Source organism: Molossus molossus, unplaced genomic scaffold (assembly GCF_014108415.1).
Source record: "Molossus molossus isolate mMolMol1 unplaced genomic scaffold, mMolMol1.p scaffold_m16_p_6, whole genome shotgun sequence".
In the NCBI taxonomy this organism is placed as follows: domain Eukaryota; kingdom Metazoa; phylum Chordata; class Mammalia; order Chiroptera; family Molossidae; genus Molossus; species Molossus molossus.
In genome coordinates this window covers 104,417,584-104,429,836 of record NW_023425399.1, presented here as the reverse complement: position 1 = coordinate 104,429,836, position 12,253 = coordinate 104,417,584, and positions in this window count along the sequence as shown.

Sequence of the window (12,253 nt, the reverse complement as noted above, 5' to 3'; positions counted from 1 at the left end):
TTTCTCACAACGGCTAACAAGAAGCAGCACTGATGGATGTGGTTTTTAATTTCTTTCCTTCCCTCTTCCTGCCGGGCTGAGGCGCTCAGTGGTTACAGCAGAGGCCGCCGGTGGGGAAGAGACAGAGGCGGAGACAGAGGGGTTCCCCGGGCCAGTGTGGCCCTGGAATTGGGGCGCTCCTTCCCTCTCTGGCTGCTCCTCACCGGCTCCCTTAGCAGGTTTCTGCATCCCAGTCACTGCCCCGGGCAAGTACAAACTTCTAGTGCCTTTCAAGTGGATCCAGAAGCTATTTTTGAACCTTTTCTGTGTTGAGCCAATTCGCCCAAGCACAAAGTATGAAATACAAGAAGCTGTGAATTTTGCTTGCACCAGAGCACTGAAGGGTGTGAGATATATTATATATCTCATATATATTTAATAAGTGAGGAAAACGCACATGTTGTATATGAACACTTGTTTTAATGAATCCTTACTCCTGCTTGTTCACACATGCACCGTGCCTTGCGTCTGAGTCACATTAGCAAGCGTGCCAGACACCTCGCCAAGGTCCAGTTCTGGGGAAACTCCATTCCGTCTGCGTGCATTTCATGCAGGTGAGCTGCGTCCGGGGCAGCTGGGCTGCCTTCCACGGCGCTCTGCTGCAGACTGTGGTTCCTGTAACAGGACCATTGCAGATGCACACGAGAAAAGAAGCATATGGCTGTCGACAAACCGCCCTGCACCTTTTAATTTATCCCAAGTTCACAGATGGGTAACCCAAGCTTCTGGGATGTGCCCGAGGTCATGGAGTTAACTGTGTTCGAGACAGAAAGGGCTCTGGGGTTCTGACTTCCAATTCCTGGCTGGGTCCTTCCCTGTCTGAAAACAGAATACATTAATAATGTATCTTGATTGATGCTACCTACCATTTTCCTACCATGGTGGGACACTAAAATGTACCTACACCACTCAGCAATTCCAAATATAGTCTAGTATCTTTTTAAAAAATTATTATTTTGTTAATCCTCACTCAAAGATATTTTCCATTAATTTTTAGATAAAGTGGGAGGTGGGGGCTGGGGAGAGAGAAACATCAATGTGAGAGAGACACATTGGTTGGTTGTCTCCTGCACTTGCCCCGACCAGGGCTGGGGGCCGAACCTGCCACTCAGGCACATGCCCTTGACCGGAAATTGAACCCATGACTCTTTGGTCCTCAGGCTGATGCTCTAACCACTAGTCCAACTTGCCAGGGCTACTCTAGTATCTTATATCCACTTGGATTCTCTGCTTTCCCGTAAAGGACCTGTTGTAACCGGTAGGTGTATTAGGAGAGAATTGTGGGCTTCCTCAAGTTGGCTATTCTTCCTAAATTATATTTTCTGATATTCTTTAAAAATATTTTATTTGTTTTTTAGAGAAAGAGGAAGGGAAAGGGAAAGGAAAAGGGAGAGAGATAGAAATATCGATGAGGGAGAACATAAATTGGCCGCCTCCTGCATGCCCCTCCACTAGAGATCGGACCCACAACCTGGGCATGTGCTCTGACTGGCGACCTCTTGGTGCATGGGTTGATGCTCAACCAATGAGCCACACCGGCTGGGCAAGAACTGTGTTTGAATCCTGGCTTTTCTCAGACTACCTCGGTGTGAGTTAAATAATCACTCTGTACAATTAGGAGAACAGTGCTCTCGGGGTGTTAAGGATAACATGGGATACTGTGTAAACACCTAGTACAGTCCTGACACACATGAGGTGCTCAGTAAGCTTTAGGTATATTTACGGAGTCTCTGTGCTAAGCTCTTGAAGGGCAAATAAGAAAGCCTGGTCCTCCCGCCACATGACATTGGGTGACACACATGTAGACAAACAGTTCTAAAATGCTGTGATACATGCCATAATCACGGGCTCCAAATGCTGCAAGGGCACGGGGACCATGCCATGGTCACATTAACTTTCACCAGTCAAACATGCGTGGTCTGCTCTCTCTCTTCAGTGTGCTGGGCAACTGTACTCTCATATGTATCCTGCCATGTACTGTGTGTTCTTATATATATTACAAAGGTATACCTTGTGTTATAAAAGTGGGTTTTTCTCACAATGTGTGTACTAAATGTCACGGGAGATTGGAGGATTTCGACAGGTGATGCTACCTATGTGATTTTAGCCTTATAATCTACCCCCTCCCGCCTCCCAGATGCCACTCCGCTGTAGCTGGGTTTCCTTCGAGGAGCGGAGAAAGTTCTGCGGGGGTGATTCATTAGTTAGTGCGTCCACTCTGTGTCGCTGTCATGGCCACACACCGTGCTGGGCGGGAGGGCACTAAGCAACTCGACCCAAGTGCTGGGCCTTGTCCTCAGGGGGCTTCACTTTAAACAGGATGGACAGGTACGTTGTGCTCTGTGCCCCCAGAGGTTGGAAGCCGGTGCAGAGGAGGGTGATGAATTCTGCTGGGGCCGGTGCCACCGCGGAGGGCGGGAGGGCGGACCCTGCAGGGCGAGTGAGCAACCACTGCCGGTTCCGGTTCCGGTTCCGGTCAGCAGCTCGTTTCTCCTCAGAGAACAGCAGTGCAGGCAACAGCCTCTAGGCAGAAGGCCGGAAGGATGGCGTCAGACAAACACGCGACCGGTGTCGCTTTAAGGGACTTGAAAGGAAGGCGGTGTTCTCAGCTGCAGTGGTTCATCCCCGATCCCTTGTCATCAGCAGGTCTCCAGGGCTCTTCGCAGAGTGGGCGAAACGCATGCCTCCAAACTTGATGGAGAAGTAAACAAGGGAGAAGTGATGTGGCCCATGCTTCAGGAGCAGTCTTTCCGTGTTAATTTAAAATTTAAAATAAAAATGTATTCAATTATATAAATAATTGAACAATATGCATAAAATTATTAGAAAAAAAGGGGGGGGACCCTGTACTATTGCCTTTCTAGAAATAACAACTATTGGCATTCTAATGGCCAATCTTCCAGACTTTAGAATGTGCAAAAAGAATGACTGTGAGATGAAATGATATATTATTTCGCAAACTTTTCACTGAACAATGAGCATGAATATCTTCCTGTGTCAAAAATACATGCAGCTTATTTTAAAAATATTTTAATGTGCATATTAACAAGGCAAAATAAGTGTGTTATAACTTTAAGAATTTCCTGAACAAGTAGCAATAATAGAAAAATGCTACAATGACCAGTAAGTATAACTTTGGAGTATTTGGGAGACCCAATAAGTTTATTTACAAAACAAAACAAAAACCCCAAGAAAACTAAAGAGAGAACTACAAGTTAGTTATTCTTTAATTAGTATTCTATAAAAGTGATGAGATGATCTTTTTAGAGATTGAGATAAAAACATCGATGTGAGAGAGAAACATCGATTGGCTGCCTCCTGCATGTCCTCTACTGGGGATTGAGCCTGCAACCCCGGGCATGTGCCCTGACCGGGAATCGAATGGGGACCTCTCAGTCCATGGGACGGCACTCAAACCAATGAGCCACACAGGCTGGATAAAGTGATGAGAATTTTTGAGATGCTCACTCCCTGGGCATCGAACAACATGGAAGAACGTGTCTGTGTGAAGGACAGTCAAAATGGGCTTTCCCTGGGCCCAACACCATGACCCCCAGAGAATCACAACCTTATTGCTCCCAAGTCCCATCATCTCTAAAAACAGAAAGTCGCTTTTACAAGTGTTTTTGCTCTTTCAACCTGGGCCACTGTCTTTTAGGAATATGGCTTATTTTAGAAGCATAGGATAATAGAGTTAGAAGAGACCTTACTCAGAGGGGCCACGATGTACACTGGGATTAGAGTTCTGCTTGGAGAGCCTCATATTCCAATCCAGGTCTAACATGACTACTGAGGAGCTCTTTTCTTCTAAGAGCAAGTTAATAAGGCGCTGTGACAAGCTGGGCCGATTGCTGGGAGGCCAGCCCCATCCCCAAACCCACACAGGACGGGGCAGGAGAAGCCCAGGGGTGCTGGGGCGAAGGCGGCGGGCTCAGCTGCTCTGCTGCTCAGTTCTGCACTGGCAGTGTTCTCTGGCAGCTCAAGGTCCTCTTTGATTCATTGCCTGTGTCTCCAGAGAGATGAGATGGCCCAAAATTGATCCATATGGGCCCCCTCTTATCCCTGCGGCCACCTGCTCAGTGGGCTAAGAAACATGGATTTTGTAAGAAACAGAGTCTGGCAAAAATGCCCCATAGGGCTTGGAACAGACAGAGGCTGAAGAGATGCATGCCAGGGAGGAATCTAAGCATAGACCACCACCACCACACTAATGAGAATGTATTGGCTCTTTTTCCTGTATCAGGGACTGTGAGCTACAATTTTGTTTACAATGATTCTATGAGATAGATACTGTTATTAGCGCCACTTGACAGGTAAGAAAAGGGAGACTTGGAAAGGTTATGCACTTGACCAAGGTCACACAGTCTGAGGCAGAGTTGGAGCCTGAACCTGTGCAGTTGGACTCCAGATTCCCACCATCAGGCGCTGTGTGCGACACAGCCCTGGGAGGGGGAGAGGACAGGCAGACACTGGCGAGCTGCAGAGTGTGGAGTCAGGAGCGGATGTAAATAAAAATCCGACAGAAATGGGCAAGTCCAGAACAGAATCAATTTTCATATATTATGTATGTTCTATGCATTTATTTATGGTCTGCTTATTTCTAAAATGGGGTCGAAATCACTTAGATTGGCTATCTTAATTTCTTAAAGTTTTATTTATGGCTAAAGACTGAATGTCACTAATTTTTATAACCTTGGCACATTGACAAATTGCATCTCAGTACATATTTTTTAAAAAACACGACTATTTTGAAGGCTAATTGAGAATCTATTTTATTTGGCCATAGGTGCATTGAAGAGTCACTACAGCACCTAACTATAATTCAGTTTCACAGATTTTGCCTTGATGCTTTAACTTCTGAGATAGAAAGCTTAATTAAGCAAATGAGTAGCAATGAGAACAGAAATAAACAGAAGTCCAGTAAAGAATAACTAGAAAATATATTATCTGCTTGGACATTGATTGGTTTTAGCATTAAAATTTATGAACCAAAAATATGGCTTTGTCTTGAGAGTCGAAGGACCTACAGTGATTCCTTTCTGGAGTAGTTACACCATGAAATTTAATGTTTGATCTCTATTTTTATGCTCTTACATTTAAAGATGGCCCTTTGGTTTAAGTCTCCAGCTGCTAAACCATAAGTTTAATAATCAAAGAATGGCTTTGGGGGCAAACTTCCTGTTATAAGATAAATAAGTCCTGTGATTTATTGACTCTAGTTAAGCATGGTGACTATGGTTAACCCTGCTGTTCGGTATATTTAAAGGTCGCTAAGAGAGTAGGTCTTCAAGGTTCTCATCACATGAAAAAAATATTGTCACTATGGTGGTGACGGATGTTAACTAACTTATTGTAGTAATCATTTTGCAATGTATTCATATGTCAAATCATTATGCTGTATGCCTAAAGTTAATACATTACATGTCCATTATGTCCTAATAATAATGATGATGATGGTGGTTTAGGGAATGCTCTCTAAGGTTGTGTCCTTTGCCTGTAGGCCATTCTTGTGGGATAGAGAAGAGAAAGTAGAATCCCGATTTTAAAGCTGAGCAAAGCAGAGCAAGGGGAAGGTGATGCTCAGCTGACCTTGCAGAACCTCCACCCACTGGGTCTAATGACTCCTGAGACAGTGCTCTTTGCAGGAGAGCAATTTTCCTCCCTTTTCTCTTTTAAATAAAATTCGAGGGCTCCTGTGAAAAAGAGATATTTGAATGACCAGAGCACACCACCCGTGACAGAATCCCTAGAAACATTTCAAATGTGTTATCGGGATAGTAGGATCATGGGGGTGCCCGCCCACAAGGCCAGGAGGCCAGACTCTTTCTCAGTGTGGTCACTAACCAGCTGGGCAACACCAGGCAGTTAGTGTTTCTTGACTATAGGAACAACTAGCTTTCAGGTAGCTCTGAAAACACGCTGAGCATGAGGGAGAGCAATTGTTTTTCTTTTGAAAGAGAAATTTTTCTCCTCAGGGGTGAATTTTTCCTCTGTTGGTGTAGAAGCTCTCTGGCTTGCTGGTGTCTTCTCCCTGGTCGGCAGGTGTGTTCTTCTTTGGGCTGATCAACTTCTATGTGCAGCCAGGCCACCTGTCTGAGGCCCGATTTTTCAGTTTGGGGACTCAGCAGATTTCCTGGGCCTGTGGTCATAACTTCTTCATTCTCTCTTTCCTGCTCTGTGCTTCCCTGATGCCATCACTTCCCATGACTCAAGGGACTGCGAGTAGAGCAAAAAATAACCGATGCGAGTCCATTTGGCTCCTCCTCGGAGTGATGACTGTTTCACGTGACAGGAAGATAGAACTGACAGATAAGGTGAGGTGGACTGGGGAATCTCGTTTGTCCAGCTTCTTTCTGTTTCTAATGACCAGAAATTACAGCAAGGTTGACTGGACTTTCCAAAGGGTTTATGATACTTTTAAGAAAAGAAAAGAGAAAACAAATTTGTCAAAATATTCTTATTCTTGAGCATTCATTTTAAAAAAAAATGTTTGGTCACTTGTTTTTATTTCAGGGTTTTTTGGGGAAAGCAAATCCAAAGTACAATTTTAATGTGTTTGTGTACCCTTCATTTAATAAATGATAGGGCACACGAGCCCACTTTGCAGCTCCCGTCTGTGGAAAGAGAGTTACTATTCGCTTTCCATGATGGGGATCTTGATTCAAGTTACGGAGTGCATGATTAAAAACCAGCCTCTGAGATGAATAATAGGGAATTAAGGCATTTTGTCGTAATTTAATTTTTATTCATTTCTAGCAAAAAAATTGCTCAACATAACATAAGCTAGGCCCACTCAAATGGGGGGCATGCATATGTTCCCCGTTCTGCCAGACTTGCAACCAATTGGAGTGTTAGCTATTTATAAACTCAAGGTTGACTGAAACCATCTCGCCACCACACAGAGCTCCCTCTTTCATAAAAGAAGTCTAGTGGTAGGTGTTGGGAGCAAATGTTTCACAAGCGTTTTTCTGCCCTGAAATATGGAGGAGGAGAGGAAACGTATGGCAATAGCAACGGAGGCCGTAGACTGCGGTAAGACAAGACTGCAAACCACGGACGGTGTTAAAATCACTGTGTCCATATGGGACCTTCATTGACTGGGAAGCCGGAGGGGGAGGGCTGCACAGATAAAACGTGATGAGAAAAGAATGTGAAATGTGTCTACTCCTTCCAAGAGGATGGAGAGAAAAGCAGGTGGTTCTTTCTGACTCTGGAAGGACCGCTTCCAACGTGACCTAGGGGTGCTCATTTGGGAAGGGAAACCGAAGCCACTGGCAAGCTGTTTGCGTGTTGCTCTGTTGCTGGGAAGAGGGGAGACAGAAAGGAAAAACTTTTCTTTTCCCACAGAAGAGCTTCAATTTGGTAACTTGTAGTTATTGATGAACAGGAGATGGAAAGAAGACATATCAGTTAGGGCTCATTGAGTTGTAAGTGCTAGGAAAACCCAAGCCAACAAGCTTTGAACAATAAATTTTAAGCTTCCTTATGGCAAAGTACAGGGGCAACCTGGCCACAGGAATAGCTGCATCCAGGGCCTCAGGAATAGGTGCGACTCTTTCCATCTCTCCATTCGCTCTTCTCCATGATCACGCTGTTCTTGAACTCCACATGTTGGTACAATGGTTGCCTAGACCTCTAGGCCAGTATCCTTCCAGACTGCTGTCTGCTGGTAAAATCGTTTATTTTGCTCCAACAGTTGAAAAAACAACAACCTTGGTCCTCATTTTCCTTGGCCTGCATCGGGTCACATGCTCATCCTTGAGCCAGTCAGGTGGCCAGGAGAATGGAGGGCTGAGTGGCTGAGGCCTGGGCCAGGAGGCTGCCCCGGAGTTGGGGGTGGAGTCAGATCCAGTGGTGCATAAAGACCAAGAGCAGACAAGTGAGTGGATGCTGGGCAGCGATGGCCCCAGACAAGGGAAACTCTAGTTTGTGGTGTGCCACACACTAGGTGCTTTGTCCACGTTTCCTCCAGCAAACCTTCTGTCCTTCCTGTGAGGAAGCTGTTATTGCCCCCATTTTGTAAGTGAGGCACTGTGACTCAGAGGTCAAGTGATACTGGTGGTGATAAACACCCGTCGGTGGAGCTGGGGTTTGAACCGGTGCCTACTGACCCTGCCGGTACTCTGTATGCATCTAGCCAACATCAAAGGCCAGGCCCATCTAACCAAACCTCCTCAGCTATTTGCCATTTGCCATCCCCCACTGCTTATTTTTAAGCACATAGTTCTGCCCGGGAAGGCACTGGGCACTGTCTGTAGGAAGGGTGGGGAATATCACCTTGCGGGCATCAGAGCCCCTGCGACTCAGCTCTGTGAACGTAGGAAAGTCCGAGCTGCCATCTGGGGTCTACTGACTGCCACGGTCATGGAGTAAAGGGGACTGTTCCCATTGCTCTTCATCCTCTCGTCCGGGAGCATCATCACCGCACATCTACTTCTACACGGCTCCCTGGACTCACCGCTCTCGGTGGGAACACCCTCTCCACGCTGTCAGCCCAACGGCACGCCCCACCCAGGTGCTTAAATTGCACCACCGCCTTCTACTGCACCAAACCCAGGTCCTCTGTCTGGACTTCAAAGGCCTCTGGAATCCCGTCCCTCACTCCCCCACCGCTGCCCAACACACTCCATCGATCCTATCTGCTTGTGCCCCACTCCCTGCTCTGGTCAGATTGGTCTTCTCTCTGTCCCAGACATGTAAGGCCCACTCCTTCCTTTGCACCAAACGCCTTGCCCAGAATAACCATCCTCCACTCCCTCTGCCTGCCGGAGTCTGCAGGGCCAAGCTGCCCAGTCAAGTCCCCTCGGACTGCTTCCCCCGAATGGCATTCCATTCTCGTTCTCCTGTGCGGGCACACATAGACATCTGTGTACACGTACGTACTATACACACGCGTGTGTTCACCTGCAGTCAGATACTGTTGTCTTTCTGAGAACATAAGCTCCTGAGGAGAGGGCCCATGTCTCACATTTAAAATTTAAAATTTATTTTATTTACTTATCAAGTTTGGGGATATCCTTTTACTTGATTTAGTTGCAGGCTTATGCTAGGCTTGTTTGTCAATAAGAAGTTATTGACGGTATCAAAGGAAAGTGCGCACGTGATGACACAGCCAAGCGTCAAGGAGAACTGGTGATGGGAAGCAGCACCCAGGCTTCACTTCTTACCGCCAGGTGCCACCAGGAGGTCCATTTCGGTCACTCCACACCGCGGTCTAGACTACTGCTCGCAAAGCTATTTCTGGATTTATAATATTAGACGATATTATTGACTCTTTTATGTGAAAATGAAGAACTGACCTACATTTTTTACTAATTTCTTCCCCCCAATATTTGATGCTCACATTATCATTTTTCTTTTCTTAGCAATCCTTATAGTTTTGAAAATTATACTTAATTCTCTATTTATTGTCCTTTAATGTTTAAATATAGGTTAATATATTAACTGATTATTAATGGGAAGGAGTTTGTGTTGATGACTAACTGGCTGGCTGTTACCATTCCCTCTCATGATGCTAAGTGTGTCAAAGAATGTAATATTGATACATATAACCCACAGAAAGCCTGGTGCCTCCTGTCCTATCTCATATTGTGCTGTAGTCAAAGAAATGTCCATCCTGCATCTAATAATTTATAAAAGCAATTAAAATCTTTACTACAGCTTCTTGTGAAAAATGTTCAAAATAGAGTATTTTGAAAACATACGATTTTTTTCATCACAAACACTGATAACTTAGTGTATACTCTTTTACCCCTGATACGCAGAGCTAAGATAGTAGAGCATAATATGGTTAACCTGAAAATCTAGCCTTTTGCATGACCCCTTATTATTGGGTGCTTAATTTAAGTCGGTTACTATGGAAAAGGACATGCCTTTCTAGGGAGGAGCAAGTGGATGGGAAGACTACGGAGACTTCGTGAGACGTGACTGTGTCTGTGAGGGACACAGACAGGTATGAATTAGGAGGGAAGGGAGGCAGACAGAAGTAACTGCTTTTGACAGCCAAACTTTTCTGAAGATTAGGATATTTAAGGCCCAATGACTGTTATGATGCAGATTCAAAGTACGTGATAAAAAATTAAAGAGGTGCATACAAATACACCTTCTGCTCATCCTGTGCCCCTTGCGCTCTGGCAGCAGTTTCTGGTGTATCTTGATAAAGATGTGCTACTGTATCTTCATTTTCTCCCAAATAGCGTAGCACTCTGAAAACACCTGCCCTTGCTTTTTTTTTTTTCTTTTTTAACAATGTAAAAGGGATTGTTTCATAAAAATGTAAATAGAGCTGCCTCTTTTTTCTTTTTTTAGGTTAAAAAAATTTTTTTTAATCTTTTATTGATTTTAGAGAGAGAGGAAGGAAGAAAGAGAGAGAGATAGAAACATCAATGAGAGAGAACATCGATTAGCCACCTCCTGCATGCCTCCTACTGGGGATCGGGCCCACAACCTGGGCATGTGCCCTGACCGGGAATCGAACCGGGGACCTCTTGGTGCCTGGGTCAACGCTCAACCACTGAGCCACACCCATCGGCTCTCTTTTTTCTTTTGACATTTTATAGATCTACCACAGTTGATATAAATTATTGTAGAATAAGTTCAAAGATATGTTATGTAATACATTCTTTGAATTTATTGTTTAAAGGACCCATGGATGACTTATGTGGTTTTGTCTTTTGCTGTGTTAAACAATGTTGCAATGAATATTCTCTTAGGTATATAATTTTATGCTTGTAGTTTCAATTTCTATAAGTGGAATTGCTGAGTCAAAGGGTGTGTGAATTAAAAATTTTGTAGGTGTTAGACATTTATAAATACTAAGAAATTATAAATAAATATAAAAATGATATATATTATATATGTGTAAATATATCAATTATATAAAAATAAATTTATATATTAAATATACATTATATATTTATAAATATATATTATATTTATAAATATAGATCTATATTTTGTATCCATAAATAGATATTTACTCAATTTTTCTTCACAGGATTTGTTTCAGGTTACACTCCTGGTTTATTTATTTATTTTTTTCATAATCTTAAAATTTTTTTTGTGGTAAATAAGACATAACATAAAACTTAACAATCTTAACTATTTTATCTTTTTTTATAATCCTCACCTGAGGACATTTTTGCATTTCAGATAGGGCGGGAGGGAGAGAAGGAGGAAGAGAGAGAGAAACATCGATGTGAGAGAGAGACACATCGAGTGGCTGCCACCCACACGACCCCAACCGGGGCCGGGGACAAACTACAACCGAGGTACGTACCCTTAGCGGGAACCAAACCCAGGACTCTTTGCTCTGCGGGCTCTAACCGCTGAGCCAAAGCGGCCAGGGCAACAATCTCAACTATTTTAATTAAGTGTACAGTCTGTTAATGTTAAGTACATTCACAAGGCTGTGCAGCTAATCTCTAGAATTTCTTCATCCTGAGAAACCGAAACTCTGCCCCTGTTAAATAACTCCTCATTCGCCCTGTTTGCCAACTCCCTACCCCCCAACTCCCATTCTACTTTCTATGAATCTGACTCTTCTAGGTACCTCATATAAGTACTCATACAGTATTTGTCTTTTTGTGACTGGCTTATTTCACTTAGCATAATGTCCCCAAGGTCCATCTACGTGTAATATGTGTCTGAATTTACTTCACCTTTAAGGTGAAATAATATCCCACTTTTTATTTGCATTTTTGTTTACCCCTCCTTCTGTTAATGGGCCCTAGAGTTGCTTCCACCTCTTGGTTATTGTGAATGATGCTGCTTTGAACATTGAGTGTACAAATATCTCTGAGATCCTGCTTTCAATTCTTTTGAATAGATACCCAAAAGTGGGATTGCTGAATCATATGGTAATTCTATTTTTAATTTTTGGAGGAATGCCCATACTGTTTTTCATTCTGTTTCACCATTTTACCCCCCTCCCCCAACAGTAATACTCCTGTTATGGTTGAGAATGCCCTCTCTCTAACATTTTACCAATGATAGTGTATGATCGAACACTTGACTCATCACTATAATTTACTTAGAAAAGATCCATTTTCTTATCAATGAAAGAATATTAGGGCTCCTAGGTAAGTTGCTTAGAGGATTTTAAAACACCACTACATTGATGCCTACTTTTCTAAAAACACACATAGGAAGTAAAGAACCCAGGTTGCTACTTCATTTCCTCCAAAGACAAAAGGGAAACGGAATTGTTTTCAAG